This window comes from Staurois parvus, unplaced genomic scaffold (assembly GCF_062004578.1).
Source record: "Staurois parvus isolate SC_StPar_1 unplaced genomic scaffold, SC_StPar_1.0 ptg000011l, whole genome shotgun sequence".
Lineage (NCBI taxonomy): Eukaryota > Metazoa > Chordata > Amphibia > Anura > Ranidae > Staurois > Staurois parvus.
In genome coordinates, this window is record NW_028317807.1 from 4382681 (window position 1) to 4403635 (window position 20955).

Genomic DNA, 20955 nt, shown 5'->3' on the forward strand with positions numbered 1-20955 from the left:
AAAGTGAAGTTATACCTGAAAAAAAATAAAAGTCAGCAGCTATACAGTTACTTACCTGTCCCTCGGTCCAGCGGTGTCCTCACCACCGCTGGTTTCACCGGTTGTCTTCTCTCCCTGGCGCCAGCATCTTCAGTGTGGGCACTCTGCTGTGACAGCTTGCTGCTTCACAGATGGGTGCCCACTGCGCATGTGCGAGAAGTGCTGCGCTTTGTGAATGGCTCCATAGTCTTCTGGGACCGGTCACATGTCCCAGAAGACTATGGGGAGGGAGGGCAACTTCCAATCGCCTAGGTGATTGCAGTGGAAGTGGGAGCGGGTACCTGTCAAATTTGGGTACCCGCCCCCCAAAGCTGCCAATCCTTAATGGGGATTGGTTGACAGAGGCTTAAAGCGGAACTTCCTCTTTTGGGTGGAGCTCCACTTTAATTGGTTTGTGTGAAAGTTATAGCGTCTACAAATTGGTATATATACTCAAGTTTATGCAGCTTTTAAAACTCACACGTGTGGTATCCCCATACTCAGGAGAAGAAGCAGAATGTATTTTGGGGTGTAATTACACATATACTCTCCGCAGAAAAGGGTTAGGGACTGATGTGAATGTACAATATATATGTAAAGCGCTGTGTAAATTGACAGCGCTATATAAGTACCTGAAATAAATAAACAAATGTCTAATTAAAGTGTCAACTTTGTGTAAAAAAAAAAAAGTTTTTTTTGTTTTACTTGGCATATCCCAGAAACTTGGGGCAAAAATAAAATCTTCTATGGACTCAACATGCTTCTCAGCAAATACCTTGGACTGTCTACTTTCCAAAAAGGAGTCATTGGGGTTTTAACTGTCCTGGCATTTTTGGGCTGAATGAAAAAACAGATTACTCCATTCACATTGATCGATGTGGATGAAGAAATCTCTGCCAGAAAAAGTGTATGCCCAACATTAGATGCTTTTGCCACACATCCACCTCAAACTTCCAATGTTGGGCATGCATGTAATGTTTTTGGGGGGGTTTTTTGGTTTATCCTGTGGGCTGAACAAAAAAAAGAACCTAACAGATTCCTCCATTCACATTGATCAATGTGGATGAAGAAATCTCAGCCAGAAAAAAGTATGTGCCAAAAAACTGTCTTTTATTTAAGGATAGTGATCATATGAAGTCATTCATTATCATATAATTGTTTGGCTCCTTTCTAAATGATAATGATAACAGAAATCAAAAGTTTACATACTGTCAGGAATCTCGTACAGCAGATGCTCATTTCTGTGCAGCAGGTGCTTATTCTTATGAGTATGTGCAGAATCGTGCGCATAAAAGCCTAAGACGAGGAAGGACTAGAATGCGCACATGAACGAGCATTAGCACATATGTGCACGCACATATAGGCATGCGCACGCATCCACAGATTATGGTGCCCAGTAGCCTATTTAAACTGAGAGTCTGCCTGGCTTCTGTGCTAGATTGTCTTCAGCTCTAGTTCCTGTGTTCCTGATTCTTGAAAATCTGCTAACTTTGTTCCTAACCTGGCTTCATCTGACACCTCTCTTGGATCATCCCTACCTGTTCCCTACCTGTTATGTCTGCCGCTCGCTTGTGTTACGGAGCTCGTTTTGGATTCATGACTACGTCTCTGCCTCCTGACCTTGCTGCCAGCACGTTACCAATTTCCACCTGTTTCTGAGCTTGAACTTTACCCTGCATCTGTCTACCTGGCTGCTGGGCTGCTGCTGAACAAGGCTTGTGACCAGCCTCGATACTACCATTGGAAAGACTCCTGTCCACTACAAAAGCTTCCTGGCACCCGTGCCCTTCCACTGCTCAACAGTTCCTGTCTCCACTACCAGGGGTGCTTGGATAGGAATTGCGCAAAAGGCCACCCTCATCATGTCGGGATCCACTGTCAGGTACGTGACAGTACAATCCAACCATATGGAGCCCGAAAGGGGGTCTCACCCTTGGAGGCCCTATGCCAGCAGTATGCTGTCAGGGCTTGCAAAATGGCTACCGTCAACTGGAGCAAAGGGTGGAGTCTCTCTCCGCATCTACCTCAACACACCAGACAGCAACATCACCCACAAGCTCTGCTCAGGCAGCCACAGCGCAAGTACCCACAGTAGTGGTTCCTCCACCAGAGCACAGAGTTCCTACACCTGAGAGGTTTTCAGGAGACCACAGCAAGTTCCATGCTTTCTGAAATGCCTGCTGGTTACACTTCCTGTTGCAACCTCGCACCTTCTCATTGGAGAGCACTAAAGTGGGGTTCCTTATCTCACTACTTCAAAAGGAACCACAAACATGGGCTCATCGCTTGATGGAACAAATCAGTCCTCTTCTGAAAACCATGAACTAATTTTTTGATGAAATGGCTAAGCTGTATGATGCCCCACAACACACAGCAACAGCTGAGTCCACCCTACATGCTCTCCAGCAAGTCAAAGATCGGTAGAGGACAATGAGGCAGGCTTTAAGCGGTGGAGTTCTGATACAGAATGGAACGATGCCACTCTTCGTTACCAGCTCCACCTGGGAATTTTAGGTTCACTAAAAGATCAACTGGCTCGAGTTGGGGTACCCTGCTCCTTGAAAGCCCTTATCCAATTATCTATTCAGATCGATTGTCGTCTGAGAGAGCAAAGATCTGAGAGGAAGAGCCAGCTATGTCGCACATGGATGTTACCAAACGTGCCTGCTAATCCACCTGCTCCGGCTTCATTATCTCCTGCTGTTCCTGATATTCCTGAACCTATGCAACTGGGCCTTCTTTGGTCTCTCCTATCACCAGAGGAAAAGCTATGCCGTCACTAGAATAACCTCTGTACTGTGGAGGAGCCAATCACTATGCTAGCACTTGCTGTAACAAGACTCGTAAGTCTTATTCTTTTCCTTATAATTTCTGTCCTTTGACCATGACAAGATCTGCTTACATCGCTGTTCTTGTTTCACTACAGCTTCCAGAAGGAACACTCAAGGCTCAAGCTAAAATTGATTCTGGTGCATGCAGTTGCTCATAGACCCTGCCTTCACGCAGCAACATCACATCCCTCTACAGCCCAAACAACAGAGACTCTCTATGTGTTTAGGTGACAGATCAAGTATTAAATCAGGACCCCATCACCCATGAGACAGCCCTTGCCTGCCAAAATCTTGCCAGACCACCAAGAACTGCTATGCCTAGACATAATTTCCTCCCCGTTGTTCCCAACCATCCTGGGTATGCCATGATTGTAAGCTCATAACCCCAAATTTAACTGGACTACCAGTGGGGTTACCTTCCAGTCTTCTTACTGTTTGCAGAACTCTCAAAACTCCACAACATGCTTCTCCAGTTATTTGTTAAGTCCTGTACTTGAATTACATAAACTCGTTCCACCAGTGTACTACGAGTTCTTGGACGTGTTTGATAAACAAAAGGCAGACATTCTCCCTCCTCATTGGGCTTATGACTGCCCTATTGAACTGTTACCAGGGGCAGAGGTTCCATTTAGCAGGATTTTTCCTCTCTCTAAGCCTGAACTTGTGGCCCTTAAAGAGTACATCAATGAGAATCTTAGGAAAGGATACATCTGACCCTCTACTCCAGCTGGCAGAGGAATATTCTTTGTTGAGAAAAAAAGACCACTCCATCCACCTATGTGTGGACTATAGGTAAATGAATCGAGATACAATTAAAAATCATTATCCTCTGCCTCTGATCTCAGAAGTGTTTCAGAGACTTTGGTCTGCAAAGATATTCACAAAATTAGATCTGCGGGATACCTATAACCTGGTCAGGATCCGTGAGGGGGATGAGTGGAAAACGCCCTTCCGAACACGCTTTGGCCATTTTGAATATCTTGTTATGCCATTCAGACTTTGTAAGGTGCCAGCCACTTTCCAACATTTTGTCAAGTACATGTTCAAGGAGTTTATGGACTTATTCCTGATTGTCTACCAAGATGACATTCTCATATTCTCAGTTTCCCTGGAATTACAGTGAATCCATGTGAAGCAGGTTCTCTGCAGACTGAGGCAAAATGGACTATACGCAAAGGTGAAGAAATGTGAATTTGATTGTCAGACCATTCAGTTTTTGGGTCTAGTGATATCAACTGGGGGTATGGCAATGGACCCTCAAAAGGTTTCAGCTATACTGTCTTGGCCACTTCCAACTGATAAAAAAGGAATACAACGATTTGTCAGTTTTGATAATTTTTACAGGAAATTTATTAAGGATTTCTCTAGCATCATAACACCCATTACGCAGCTCACAAAGAAGCAAAGCTGTTTTCAATAGACTGAAGCTGCTCAGACCGCATTTGATAAGCTGATGGGTCATCAAGGACCTAAGTCTCTGATGCATCCTGTGGTGTTTTTCTCCAAGAAACTGAGCCCATCGATAAAGAATTAAGATGTGGGAGATAGAGAACTCTTGGCAATAAAATCTGCCCTGGAAGAATGGCATTACCACTTGGAAGGAGCAGCACACCTGATATTGTTCTTTACAAATCACAAAAACCTAGAATACCTCATAGATGCTAAGCATCTCAGACCTCGCCAAGTGAGATGGGCTCTTTTCTTTTCATGGTTTAATTTTCACATTACTTACAGGCCAGGATCTAAGAACGTGAAACCTGATACCTTATCCTGTATGTTCACTAGGGATGCACTGAAATTCTGGCCACCGAAACATATCTGCCGAAAACAGAAATGCCAATAGGAAAAATTTAGCCGATACAGGGGATGTGTGTACTGCAGATGTGAGGGGGGGGGGGGTTTGGTGGCATAGAAAGGCAGGAGAGGATCAGTGTATACAGTGTATACATTGACTGGCTGTGACTAATTACCAGCTTTTGTTTCCTTCACTATAGCTCAGAGAATGATCTGTCACTTTCCCCGGAGCTAAAGGAAAGTAAGAGGCAAGGTCACTGGGTAATGTCACTGGGTGACCCCGTCTCTTTGCTTCTTTTAGCCCTTCCAGAATGACTGCTCCTTCTCTGAGCTATAGTGAAGGAAAAAGAAAAGCCGGTAATTACATTTAAAAAATGCCATTGTTTTTAAATGCAATTGCCAGCTTTTTTGCTTCACTATAAACTGTCACTTTCCCCGAGCTAAAAGAAACAAAGTTTATTTTTACTTCTTTTCCCCTAGCTAAAAGAAACAAAGTTTCTTTTAGCTCCGGGGAAAGTAAAAGCTCATAGTGAAGAAAAGAGTTATAGCGAAGGAAAAAAACAGCCCGCAATTGCATTTAAAAACTGGCGTTGACATATAGGTCCTGATATACTAAGAGTCGAGTCTACCAGCAGACGTTCATTCAGGCAGACTCGATTCAATCAATTAAGACCTGTCAGTTTTCAGAAAAGAATCTAGCAAGCTGATTGGAAAAGAGTCTACTTTGTAGGCACAATTCCCTTAGTAAATACACAGCCCGGTCAGACACATTTCTAGGAGCAATGCTGGATATGGTCGCTAGGTGGCGCACAAGCAGCTTATGTGCCAATATAATGATATATCTTCATTCTCTTTAATCATGAAACTATTCTACATTCCAGCTCAATCTCTGTCTGCTACAGTGGTTTAGTGGTTAATACTCAGAACTTACAAAACTTGGGTCATGAGTTCTAATCCCAGTCATGGCTGCACCTGTCAGGAATTTGTATGCTTTCTCTGTATGGGTGTGTTTCTGCCAACACTCCAAATACATGCTGTTAGGTTAATTGGGCCTAGTATACAGTATGTCTGAGTTTCTGGCCTTAGATTGTAAACTCCTTGACATTACAGACTATTGTGAACGGACAAAATATGGAGGTCAATTTCCAGGGTTCTGTCAGTGCCAGTAATATTGATCAATCAACTGAGATTTTGGCTACTGACTAGAAAGTGGAAAGGGAGTGAGCCTGCATCCTGTTCTTCTGACAAGTTTGAAACTTTCAATTTTCCTTCTGTTTATATTTCATTGCAACTTTGTTTCTCTTCTCCTAAACCTCTCTCCTTATACAACTTGACCCCCCCCCCCCCATCATCACCTGATCCATCTGCAAATCTATGTACCACCGCCCCACTCTTTTTATTTAACTATTTATTTACTGATCAAGTTAATGTGTCTCATTTCCTATTACCTACAGCTTATATCTAGCATTATAATAAGACTCCTAATTGTATCTCACCACTAGTCTGATTGAATTCACAATTCCTGGTCAGTCCTGTTCTCTTACCTATAATAACCTTTAGGGCCAGTTCACACTACATGTGTTTGAGTTGCTTTTTCTGCACAGAAAGACGGTTATATGGTTGTCATAGTTCACATCAGCGCTTGGAGTTCCAGTGCGTTGCAAGTGCTGCTAAAAAAGTCAAACAGGCTGCATTGTTTATGCATAGAACTGTACTGGAATGCGGTAAAACGCCATAGAACGCACTAAAACGCTCATGTCCCTAATTAAATTGAAGAAACAGAGAAGGGAAAAAATTAACTGGAATGCATAAAAAAATGCACTGGAACACATCAAAAACACATCCAAAATGCACTGGAACACGCTAAACATGCATCAATAAAGTGGATGCAAAAACGCATCTGGAACACATCTAGACTGTGTTTCTATAGTGTGAACTGGCCCTTAGGACTTGTTCACACCATTTGTGGTTCAGAAATGCATGCAAGAGCACGCAATTTCCTGCACAGCAAAGAAATGCAATGCCCTTTGCAGATGTGCACAGGTACCATGATGAAAACTTAATTGCAGCTTCACAAGTCTAGTAAACACAGACACATTCACAGCCACCAAAACGCATGGCACCACACTACTGTGCGGTTAGGTGCAACACACTTTTACAATAATATGCCTGCAGTATTTTTGCATGTTCCTACATGTTAGGCAGCCCATTGAAATTAATGAGCTGAAGAAAAAAAAAGTAAAAAATGCCCCATTCACACAGGTCCTCTGGCCTGTACAGCATGAATGAGGGGGTTGTTCATGTGGCTGGAACCACCTGTTACACTACGGGGACACAGCAGCTGTATGAACACAGGTTTTAATCTGACAGGTGTGCAGGTGTGGGAAAGTGGCCCTGAATGCTCATTGTGTATGTTCAGGGCTGTACACCTGCACCCATATGCTTGTCAAATGAGGACCTGCAGCATTTCCATAGTGTAACATAGGTTGCCTGCAAACGGCGACAGCCACAAAAACAAACCACTGATTCCCACTTTACAGGCCACAGCACCCATGTGAATGAGCCCTAAGACCTCAATTACACACAAAGCTTTATTTATTAATTCAGTACAGTTTTATCATTTAGATTTAACAGGAATATGGTTGGGATTGTGTCCATTAATAATGTTTTTAGTGTATTTTTACCATAAATATAATTTGGATATTTTCTATGGGGGTGGGGGGCTGTCAGGTAGGTTGTTCGGGGCCCCGTGATATCTAACAGTGGCCCTGGGTATATGCTTGTGTCTGTGCCACCTGTAAAGGTAGGAAGCACAATAACTTCTTTTATGGAATACCTTGAACCACTGCTATTTACCTCAATATATCTAGGAATTGGACATGTTTTCAACTGAAAATACAACAATTATTAGTAATGTTTCCCCTGCAAATGAGGATTAGCTCCTCGGTCGAGAACAGCGATCTTGCCATGTCCAAATGTGGTCTGGAATTCCACAAAAGAACAATTCAAAAGCCAAAAAATAGATTTGCAAATTACCACTAAACTCTCCTAACTACACTCCCATCCACTAACACTCCCCATTACCACTTCCAGGTGCACGCGAACATCCTTCCACAAACGTGATGACGTATTTCTGGTATGACAGGTGCTCTAACGCCTCCTCCAACAGCCGTCTTGGCGTTTATTTGTGCACCATAGCAATTTTCCACACGGCTCCATTGTGTATATGACATTTGCAAATATTTGTTTGCAGCTCTATTGTGTATTTGGCATTGGCCGGTAAAGGTTCAAAGTCAACATAAATTGGGGGCCTCATTTATTACTGTTAAGAGGATTGTAGAAAAAGAATAGCTAGCTGCACATTGAACACAACCTATTCATTGGTACATAACATGGTCTTGTGGTGCAATAGGGGGCTTTTGGTTTGTTAGTTTGGACATACTTGCATATGTGCACTCTAATAAGCTAGATTTGGGCATATTTTATAGCTCACAAAATATGTTAGGGGTGCTAGTATATTGAACATGAAATAACCCCCCAAAAATACATAGTCCAAACATTTATTGATCAAATACATATTCCACATGTTTAGACAGCAGCAACAAGTAGGTACAGTCAACTTCTTGGCGGGGGAAAAAAAAAGCAGGATTGATGTTGGTAAAATAGAACAGTCCTGCTCATAAGAGTTTACAATCTAAAGATTATACTTCTAATGAACTGTGCTTTCACAGGTTACAGCAGGAAACAAATGGTTAATATGAATCAAGCAACATTTTCAGGGCCATAAAATTAACACACACCATCACTTAGTAGGATTATCTATAAAGACACCGCGTCAGAGTGGCTCTGAGGAAAAGGCAAGTCCTCGAAACGCGTCAGCCTATTGGATGTCTACACTCCCCATTGCGGACTGTTACTCAGCGCGGTGTTGACCCAGCTGTTCTTTTATGATGTGCCTTGACTTTATTCTCGTTTGTGAGTACAACACCTATTTTATTTCTTATTAAACATTTTTATGGTAATGCACTGGGCCTGTGCGCCCTCTCTTTGTTCTTTCCTCATCGAGGGAGATTATCAGTGGTCTTGTATGTCTTCCCTCTCTTTGTTCTTTCCTCATTCAGTATATTTGGATTCCCCCGGTCCATTTGAGGGCAGCAAGGAGTGCATGTTCCAGGACATTCTTAATGTGGTTGTAGCCTGCATCAAGTCCATCCCCAAGTGTAGGAGCATTTGTGTTTGCTGGTTCATTGATAATCTCCCTCGATCTTGGGCTCCACGCAAGATCTCACCCCATGGGGTCAAAATGATCACAAGAACGATGAGCAAAAATCCCAGGACCATACGGGGGACCTAGTGAATGACCTGCAGAGAGCTGGGACCAACGTAACGAAGGCTACCATCAGTAGCACAATACGCTGCCAGGGACTCAGATCCTGCAGTGTCAGATGTGTCCCCCTGCTTAAGCCAGTACATGTCCGGGCCCGTCTGAAGTTTGCTAGAGAGCATTTGGATGATCCAGAAGAGGATTGGGAGAATGTCATATGGTCAGATGAAATCGAAATAGAACTGTTTGGTAGAAACACAACTCGTCATGTTTGGAGGAGAGAGAATGCTGAGTTGCATCCAAAGAACACCATACCTACTGTGAAGAATGGGGGTGGCAAAATCATGCTTTGGGGCTGTTTCTCCACAAAAGGACCAGGACAGAATGAATGGGGCCATGTATCCTGAGATTTTGAGTGCAAACCTCCTTTCATCAGCAATTGCATTGAAGATGAAACGTGGCTTGGTCTTCCAACATGACAATTATCCCAAACATACCGCCTGGGCAACGAAGGAGTGGCTTCGTAAGAAGCATTTCAAGGTCCAGGAGTGGCCTAGCCAGTCTCCAGATCTCAACCCCATAGAAAACCTTTGGAGGGAGTTGAAATCCGTGTTGCCCAGCGACAGCCCCAAAACATCACTGCTCTAGAGGAGATCTGCATGGAGGAATGGGCCAACATACCAGCAACAGTGTGTGCCAACCTTGTGAAGACTTACAGGAAACGTTTGACCTCTGTCATTGCCAACAAAGGATATATAATAAAGTATTGAAATGAACTTTTGATATTGACCAAATACTTATTTTCCACCATAATTTGCAAATAAATTATTTCCAAATCAGCCAATGTGATGGTCTGGATTTTGTTTCTCATTTTGTCTCTCATAGTTGAGGTCTACCTATGATGCCAATTACAGGCCTCTCTCATCTTTTTAAGTGGGAGAACTTGCACAATTGGTGGCTGACTAAATACTTTTTTGCCCCACTGTATGTATTAATCCTCTGAATACATCTGTCTGTGGTGGCAGTGTGTATTATAGACGCCTATTCTAATATCATAGTGTTACTGCTAAGATTTGTGAGTTTCCTCCTTCTCTGTAAAAAGGTGGTGGTGGCAGTGTGAAGGGTTAATTGCGTAATTAACCTGACCCTGTAACAATCGCTCTCAGGCTGCTGGCACATAGATTGTGGTCCAGTGAGCTGGAAAATCTTTGTGCAGGGCGCAGCTGAGAGTGGCATTGTTGCGCAAGTGACAGTGCGGTCTGGGATCGGCTGGTCTTTCAGTCACAAGTTGGTGAGAAGGGCTGGGGTCTGACGCTGCACACCGTCACAGACATGTCCCCCGACTTTGAAATCATGCGACTTCACTGTAAGTCACGCTTTAATAGTTGGGCTTGATGTGACCGCGGTGTAAGTCACACGATTTCAAAATCCGCTTTGATGTGACTGGGGTGGCCCCCAGTCACATTGGGTGCGATTTGGCATGCGATTTGCATGCCAGGCATTTTGCAAATCGTAGGCCAAGTCGCAACCTATTGTCCGCTATAGGCTCCGTTCACATCCAATCTGATTTTGAAATTGTGCGACTTCACTGTAAGTTGAAAAATTACTGTGTCGTGCTCCACTATCAATATACACACAAACCAATTAGTGCAAAACAATAAACTGAGTCCCAGTATATTTCTATAATGTGATATTCGCAATCACGCTAGTGCTGCATGCATATCTTCACACAGAATATCCTCCGAAGAAATCCTCAAAAACAGTCCGTGGTCCTATAGTGCCTTCTATAGTGTATTACAAAAAGTGAATGAAATACTGTCCACCAAATATATATATGTATACTGTGTTCCTTCACCAGTTGTGCTCTCACCTGACGTATATGACCAACCCATTAAGTGAGGTCATACAAGGTTGTGTCCCTATATTGGGCTCAGGATTGGACAGATGGATGAATCCGTTTCCCAAATGGATGGATGGATGAATGGAGTTTTTCCAGCAGGGGGTCTCGCCATTATCAAGAGATCCTTTTCCTGGATGTGAATGGATGGAGTTATCCCTCTTCCCACTATGGGCATTTCTTGGCTCCTTTCAGACTTTTTCCTCCACGTATATATATGTTCCATGTAATTGAAAAGAAAATATAGTGCCTTATCCTCTTTTTTAAAAGCTGTATTAGAAAAATATAGTGCACTCACATATAAAACAAATAAAAAAACGCCTTTGGTACAGTTTTGCTTGGTTTTTAGTAAGTTTGCCACACTCCCATATACTTGCTGTATGGTTTGCCTTTAAGCGTCGTGACGTCAGAGTCCCTCCCCTACGCGTTACGCCACCAGGTCACGTGGCTTCATCAGGGTGAAATTATTGGACTGTGCTGATTTAGACATAGCGGGGATTTTATGATCTTTTTCAGGTGTAGATTGTTTGGAATCACAATTACCTGTGGTTAAATTTTCTTGCCATTTATAAACTTTATTGGCCTTATAATCCTCTGTATCTCATTTATATTTCTTTACTTTTAAGCGAAAAGAAAAGGAAAAGAGAGAAGTAGGTGCAGGAATTTTTAATTTGAGTGATGTAATTTTATCAGAGAAAGAAATGAAAGTACTCCATCTGGGTTTAAAATATGTTCCATGGGCCAATATTAATAAATTTGATACATTCATAGATATGCAGAAACTTGTGAGAAACCTGAATATAACATTTTTTTTTTAATTAAATAAAAAGTCAGTGAATATCATTATTCACTGACTTTTTATTTAATTAAAAAAATTAAATCATTAAATTGCATCTTGAGAATAAATTTCAACATAGTAAATTAAAAAATGCGTCCACGTTCAATCCTAAAAATAAGGTTGAATTAATTTCTAGAAGTATTTAAAAATACGGTGGAGAATGATATAAAAAACATCCAATTTAGGAATAGAAGTGGTTTTCCTCGTGAAATTGAGATGGGTATTAAAGAATTAGAACAAAAAATAATGTAATTAGAGCAGCAGATAAAGGAGGGAGTATAGTAGTATTGAATAAATCAGACTATGAGAATGAGATGGAGCGGTTATTAATAATAAAAGATACCTATAAAAAATTAAGTTAGAATCCCACAAAAAAGTTAAAAAATAAATTAAAGAATATTATTAAAAGAGGAAAAAAGATTGGGGTGCTTAATAGTAGAGAAGCTAGATATTTGTTGTTAAAAAACCCTCATATTCCCACTATTTACTATTTGCCTAAATTACATAAACATAAAAGTAAACCACCTGGAAGACCAATTGTCAGTGGTATAAATTCTATTTTTGCCAGAATTGGCAAATATATTGATCATTACTTACAAGAAATAGTGTTGAATAATAAGTATTTCCTTAAAGATAGTGGAGATTTGATTAAAATTTTGAGGTCTATAAAAAAATGTAGAAAATTCTTTACTTGTAACAGTGGATGTGGAGTCACTGTATACAAGTATTGATTAAGATGATGGTATTAAAGCAGTTCATTGGGTGTTGAAACATAAAACTAAACTTAATCCAAAGAGAGTTTATTGTTTAACTATTAGAATTTGCTATGAAGAAGAACTTTTTTGGTACAAAAATACTTTTTTTTCAGCAGTGTAAAGGTGTAGCTATGGGAGCCAAATATGCCCCTAGTGTTGCAAATCTGGTGATGGCTAAATGGCAAGAAGAATGCATCTACGATAGTTGGCCAGAGATGGCACTATATAAGAGGTACATTGATGATATTATTATGGTTTGGAAAGGTACCCAAGATGTATTCTCTAGGGTTATCAATAATAATAATTATGGTTTGAAATTTACTATGACCAGTGATTTGAATCAAGTAGATTTCTTGGACCTCACTGTGTTCAAGTTTGAAGGTCAAATGTATACTAAAACGTTTTTTAAAGATGTGAACGGAAATAGCTATATACCTGTATCTAGCTGTCACCATCCTAGGTGGCTCTATAGTACCCCTAGGAGTCAATTCACTCGAATTAGTGATATGGAAACAGACTTCTTAACACAAACTGATACACTGATAAAGAGATTTATAGAGGGATATAATAATACATTTTTAGAAAAATAAAGTCCTACATAAAGGTAGAGAGTCCCTTTTTGAGAAAAATAAGAATTATAGCAAAATAAATGAAGGAGTTATGTTTATTACAGATTTCAATGCCCAATATAAAGATATAGAACACATTTTTTAAAAAATATTGTCCTATTCTAATGAGATGAAACATTAAAGAATATTATCCCAGATAGACCAAAATTTGTCTATAGGAAAAATAAATCATTAAAAACGAAAATTATGGATAATATCATAGATCCACCAAAATCTATTAGTCTTTTTCCAGGATTGGAAGGCTTTTACTACTGCAAGAAATGTAAGGCTTGTAAAAATACTTAAAAAAATAGGAATAGAACAATAAAACATTTCAAATGGACTTCAACGAATAAGGAATATAAGATTAAATCACTGATATCCTGTGACTCTACACATATGTTAGAATGTCCATGCCATTTTCAGTACTTTGGGAAGAATAGAGGTCACTGAAAACTAGAATAGGAGAACATATCAATAATATAAAAAAAGGATTTGACAAACATAGTGTTTCTAGACACTTCAAGTTGCAACACAATTGTGATCCAAATTTACTGACTTTTGGGGTATTGATAAAGTTGATCAACATTGGAGAGGAATACATATGTTAAAGGAGGTTTCCAAAAGGGAAACTTATTGGATTTACAGTATAATTTAGATAACCTGAGACCTCAGGGGTTAAATATTGACATCGATCTTAATTGCTTTCTCACAGATTTCTAGATGGAATCAATATGGATATATTATGTAAACTTTTTGTCGCTGATTGTAATGTCGACCAAAATTGTCGTTTACCCCGACCAAAATCGGTGGGGAGGATGGGCTGACATTGATGCCTGTGACATGGTGTAGATATTTGTCCATATGTTTTAATTTTTATTGCGTATTTGGTATTATTTGATTTGCCAGATATGTTTTAGATGTCTAGTGTATTAGAGGGTATTGTAAGTTTGATTTTCCCTTCTTTTTTTTATTATTATTATTATTATTATTATACAGTATTTATAAAGCACCAATAGTTCGCTCAACGCTGTACATTACAAAGGGGGACAGAACATATGACAGAACAACAACAATACAATGCAAAACATGAGGGGATCGAGGGCCCTGCTCTTTGGAGCTTTTTTACATTTTTTCTACATTTTTTATATGTAATACATATTGTGAGTCGGAATGTAGAGTTCCGCTTTAATAATACTGGCCCTTTAAAAGATAATTGAATTAGATATTGTCCATATCGAGTACTTTTTTGTATTTTATAAATGCATTTGCTAGTATACTATAATGGTTTTAGGTTGCCTTGATATGACATTTGTATAGATATATTTTGTAAAAGCAATTTGTCCTTGGACGCTATCGTGTGGGGTATAAATTGCTTGCATGCAGTGATGTTCACCCTTCCGCTCCGTGAAGACGTCAAGTGACGAAATGCGTAGGGTGGAGCTTCGGAGTGACGTCACTACGTTCCGTAAGCTGCCGGCGTCTCCGGCCTTTGAGACGGTTTATATGTTGTGTGGTTTATGCTGGTGTCAGCTTATGGCACTTTACCATGTGAGTGGTTTGGATATGTTTTTTAAATAAAAACCTGCTATACAGTATTACACTATCACTTGCTTTGTTCTCTTCCCTTTGAGCCTACAGGTGAAACTCAAAAAATTAGAATATCGTGCAAAAGTTCATTTATTTCAGTAATGCAACTTAAAAGGTGAAACTAATATATGAGATAGACTCATTACATGTAAGGCAAGATAGTTCAAGCTGTGATTTGTCATAATTGTGATGATTATGGCTTACAGCTCATGAAAACCCCAAATCTACAATCTCAGAAAATTAGAATATTACATGCAATCAATAAAATAAAGGATTGTACATAGAACAATATCGGACCTCTGAAAAGTATAAGCATGCATATGTACTCACTACTTGGTTTGGGCCCCTTTTGCAGCAATCACTGCCTCAATGCAGCATGGAATGGAAGCTATTAGCCTGTGGCACTGCTGTGGTGTTATGGAAGACCAGGATGCTTCAATAGCGGCCTTCAGCTCTTCTGCATTGTTCGGTCTCATGTCTCTCATCTTTCTCTTGGCAATGACCCATAGATTCTCTATGGGGTTCAGGTCAGGCGAGTTTGCTGGCCAATCAAGCACAGTAATCCCACGGTTATTGAACCAGGTTTTGGTGCTTTTGGCAGTGTGGGCAGGTGCCAAGTCCTGCTGGAAAATGAAGTCAGCATCCCCATAAAGCTCGTCTGCGGAAGGAAGCATGAAGTGCTCCAAAATCTCCTGGTAGATGGTTGCGTTGACCCTGGACTTAATGAAGCACAGTGGACCAACACCAGCAGATGACATGGCTCCCCAAATCAACACAGACTGTGGAAACTTCACACTGGACTTCAAGCATCTTGCAGTGTGTGCCTCTCCATTCTTCCTACATACTCTGGGTCCTTGGTTTCCAAATGAGATGCAAAAGTTGCTCTCATCAGAAAAGAGGACTTTGTTTTTCTTTAGCTCAGGTAAGATGCTTCTGACGCTGTTTGTTGTTCAGGAGCGGCTTGCCAAGAGGAATACGACATTTGAACCCCATGTCCAGGATCTGTCTGTGAGTGGTGGCTCTTGATGCACTGGCTCCAGCCTCAGTCCACTCCTTGTGAAAGTCCCCAACAATTTTGAATGGCCTTTTCCTCACAATCCTCTCCAGGCTGCAGTCATCCCTGCTGCTTGTGCACCATTTTCTTCCACACTTTTCCCTTCCACATAACTTTCTATTAATGTGCTTTGATACAGCACTTTGGGAACATCCAACTTCTTTTGCAATTACCTTTTGAGGCTTTCCCTCCTTATGGAGGGTGTCAATGATGGTTTTCTGCACAACTGTCAGGTCAGCAGTCTTTCCCATGATTGTGATTCCTACTGAACCAGACGGAGAGACCATTTAAAGGCTCAGGAATCCTTTACAGGTGTTATGGCTTAATTAGCTGATTAGAGTGGGACACGTTAAACCTAGAATATTGCACCTTTTCACAATATTCTAATTTTCTGAGATTGTGGATTTGGGGTTTTCATGAGCTGTAAGCCATAATCATCACAATTATGACAAATCACGCCTTGAACTATCTTGCTTTGCATGTAATGAGTCTATCTCATATATTAGTTTCACCTTTTAAGTTGCATTATTGAAATAAATTAACTTTTGCACGATATTCTAATTTTTCGGGTTTCACCTGTATATGTTATATGAAGATTTGGACAGTATTGGAGAGACTTTTTGCCGTTGGCTACCAGTCTGTAGACCATTGCTCCCAGAGCAAATACGCAATTTGCTAGTTTATAATATTACTAGCAACTTGCTGTGGTGAGTTTATTCATTTCTATTGGTGAAGGACTTCTGCACAATTGGTGATGGATTTTTCACATCGTATTATTTGAATTGAGAGACATCAGAGACATTTTTTTTAAGCACTTTTATTGTAATTTTTATGAAGATGTATATATAATTTTTCACAATAATTTTGTATTTATTTGTTGTATCACCATCACAAACAAGGTTTTATTTATTTGTTGTTTGTTATTTATTATCACTATCACTGAATGGAGTTGATTTCGTAAGCGCTACATTTTTCTGATTTTCACTATTACCTCTGCTAGAGGGTGAGGTTTAGCAGCTTGAATATAACACAATAATATAATTTAAGTTCTTTTGGGGCTGTTTTCACTCATATATTATTTTGCTAATTTCCCACATTTGTGGCTTTTTAAATTGCAATTTGTGTTTGTGTATATATAGTCAATGAGATTGTTAGATCTAGTGGATGCATTGAGCAGGGTAGATACTGAGCCATGGGGAGCAGAAAAGAACTGTCAAAAGATGTGTAACAAGGTCATGGAACTTTATAAAGGTGGAAAAGGATATAAAAAGATATCCAAAGCCTTGAATATGCCAGTTGGTACTGTTTAATCACTTACTGAGAAGTGGAAAATTTGTGGATCTTTTTATACCAAGCCAAGGTCAGGTAAACCAAGGAGGATTGCAGCCACAACTGCCAGAATTGTTCGGGATATAAGGAAAAACTCACAGGTAACCTCAGGAGAAATATAATAATCCCAAATAATCCCGCACTTACCAGAAAAAAATTAAAATACCAAAACAGTGAATCTACAGTAAAAATTAAAATAAATTGTTGCTGCAAGCTTCTAGAGTTTCCACATCAAAAAGTACACAGTCCCCAAAAAGTGCTGCACAACTGAAAAATAAGTAAAATGGAGAGAGGACATGCCCCAACTGAGTGTAGTATGTCAAGTTAAATATTTAATAATCAAAGAAATTGCAGTCACAGACAAGGATAAAAACAAGGCATGTAATGCTTTGGTGACTGCCGACATCATGGCCAGTCTTGGTCCGCCAGGTGGAAAATCCACCTGTCCTGCTGACAGGCTGCTCTGGAGGCTCCCAAGGCTTCCTGGCCAGTGTGGAACACAGTGTTGGGGCGGAAGTGATGTCACGACCGGATCTGACAAACAGACGTGGTGACGCACTGTGGAGCTTGCACTTCTTCTTCAGGCCTGATGGCCACAACATTACATGCCTAGATTTATTCATATAAATAATCAGCCATATTCACAAATATAGTGCATCGATTCAGTATAGAAGAATCATCGCTTGTTTCGTAAAATACAAGTTGGCCCGTAAGGAAAACCATCCATCCAAAGTAAAAGTAAAATGGCCATCCTTGTACTTCTGGTGTAATGACGTGATGTAGCCACGTACTAGAATTGTGAGTATGGTTGATCATTTATACAATTAAATCTATTCCTTGGGGGTACTACACTAAGTGATTTCTATTCTTTCCCTACGGTATTGGCTTTTATGTGATCCATTGAGCTACTGACATAAGATCGTGAGGAAAGGAGGATTACTACCGATGATATTGGGAAGGCTGACCTAACTTATAGTTGGTCAGTAAGTGGAGGTAAGCGATAGCATGAACAGGTGGAATTACATGGTGGTATTGCAGCACGTGGAGGCTAGAAGCACGTCTTTTATTATATGAGCGTCACAAGGGAAGAATGTCACCAGCACACCGAGGTTCCCCAATATGGGTCTGAAGCTTTAATAAGCAATCACAAAGTTACAGCAAGAGCAATGTTTCGGAGTCTCGCAGGGCCCCTTCATCAGGCATGTGACAGTTGTGGTAACAGAGAGAAACTATTTAAAGAACCTTCCACCAATCGGTGCAAATGAAATAAGCCAAGCCCTGCCCCTAAAGTGTCATATTCCTGCCATATATATATGTATCAAAATGTAAGCAACATCATTTGTTGCTGTGATAAACTGCAAAACAGAGATCAAATCTGTGGATCATGTAGTACATAAGGGGTATAGAAAACTGTCATTATTCCCATGGCACCAGCTACTGGCTATTTTTAGCGAGAGTCCAGGGATGCCCATGACCACACCTACCTGGCAATGACATAATAGGTATACATTCATGGGAAAGAGTAAACCTTTTATGTGACCATATTCTATACCCCTTATGTACTACATGATCCACAGATTTGATCTCTGTTTTACAGTTTATCATGGCAAAGAACAATGCTTACAATACTTACATTTTGACACATACAGTATATACGGCAGAAATATGACATATGGCGGAGCTTGGCTTATTTAGTTTGCACTGATTGGTGGATGGTTCTTTAAATGTCTGTGTTACCACAACCTGTCACAGGCCTGAAGAGGCCCTGCGAGACTCTGAAATGTTGTTCTTGCTGTAACTATGTGATTGCTTATTAAAGCTTCGGTCCCATATTGGAGAACCTCGGTGTGCTGGTGACATTCTTCCCTTGTGACACTCATAATAAAAGACGTGCTCCTAGCCTCCATTGTGCTGGTGACATTCTTCCCTTGTGATGCTTCTCATTTCCAGCTGAGGATCACTGCAGCACCCACCTACAGTAAACGTATAGCCTAGTGCTTTGATGCAGGAATGTGTGCGTTGGGATTGTGCAATTCTTGTTATATAAGTGTGGACATTACACTCTTAGCACTACTTGGAGCACGGGAAGATATTTCTTGCAGTTCTGTAAGGACCTTATTATTATTTTATCTAATATTTGCATTGTGCAAGTCTTTATATTTGATGTATACCTGAAGTACCAGGGAATATACAGTTAGGTCCATATATATTTGGACACAGGCCCAATTTTCATACGTTTGGCTCTGTATGCCACCAGAATAAATTAAAATGAAACAATCCAAATGAATTTTGAAGTGCAGACTTTCAGCTTTAATTCAAGGGGTTTAAATACACATCAAGTAAAAATTTTAGGAACTGCAACCATTTTTATACACAGTCCCTCCATTTTCAGGGGGTCAAATGTAAATCGGACAAATAAATATAAACAAATAAAATGTTACTTTTTAATATTTTGTTGAGAATCCTTTACTGGCAATGACTGCCTGAAGTCTGGAACCCATGGACATTACCAAAGACTGGGTTTCCTCCTTACTGATGCTTTGCCAAGCTCTAACTACAGCTGTCTTTTGTTGTTCTTTGTTTGTGGGTCTTTCTGCCTTTAGTTTTGCCTTCAGAAAGTGAAATGCATGCTCAATTGGATTAAGATCAAGTGACTGACTTGGCCATTGCAGAATATTCCACTTCTTTTTCTTCAAAAACTTCTGGGTTGCTTCTGCAGTGTGTTTTGGATCATTGTCCATCTGTACTGTGCAGTGTCGGCACCCAGTGATCTCCGTTTACTGTGATGGGGGAGAGACCTGTATGTAAACAATACAGATCTCTCCCCTGTCAGAGCCATACAAAGTGTGCTTACAGTGAAAACACACACAGCCCCCATAGTAAAACAGCACACAGTTAACCCTTTGATTGCCCCACACTGGGGATGTCAGTGACACCAAGTCAGTTCCCCCCATTGTCAGAATGCCCTTCGCAGTCCCTCTATAAGTCGCTGATCACTGCCATTACTAGTTAAAAAAAAAAAAAAGTTACAGTATATCGCCATTTGTAAACGCCATAAGACTTCACGTATACCAATTAATTTCCACGTATTGGGATTTTTTTTTTTTTTTTTATAGTAAAAGACATGTAGCAGAATACAGTTTGGCCTAAATTTGACAAAATTTTATTTATTTAATTTATATTTTACTGGACAGGTTTACTAGCAAAAAGTAAAAAATATTGTTTTTTTTTAATCATAATTGGTCTTTTTTTTTTTATAGTGCAAAAAATAAAAAACTGCAGAGGCGATCAAATACCACCGAAACAAAGCTCTGTTCATGGGGAAAAAAAAAGGACTCAAGTTAAAATAACGCAGCAACGTAACGCAAAAAATGGCCTGGTCAGGAAGGGGGTTAATCCTCTGGAGGGCAAGTGGTTAAAGTGATACTAAAGTCTTGTTTTACTTACGTTATACTTAATTGCTCTGTGCAGTGGTTTTGCACAGAGCAGCCTGGATATGCTCCTCTTCTGATTACCTTCTTGATGTCCCAGGGAGGCCCCTATGTCTGGTGTCTCTCCCACTGCCGCCTCCTCACACACCAAAAGAAAAGCACTACAAGAGGACATCAATACCACCATGCCCTGCCTCCTCCAATTCCACCCCTCTCCTACAGCGGCATGCTCTCGCCTCTGCCTGGCAACCGTTCCTTGTGAGAGCTTGTGGTGGGAACTGACAGACAAAAGCCATGGCGACCTGTTGAGCCATGCTTTAAACCCTATTTACATTTTGTTATATTAATGCACATGCAACACGCTACTGTGCATTAGGGCACACTGCATTAAGGCAGCCAATTTCAATGTTCTGGCAGTGCACCTAAACACATGGAAAACAGACTAAGTTTTTTTTGTCCATAGATTACAACACACCGATGGCTGTG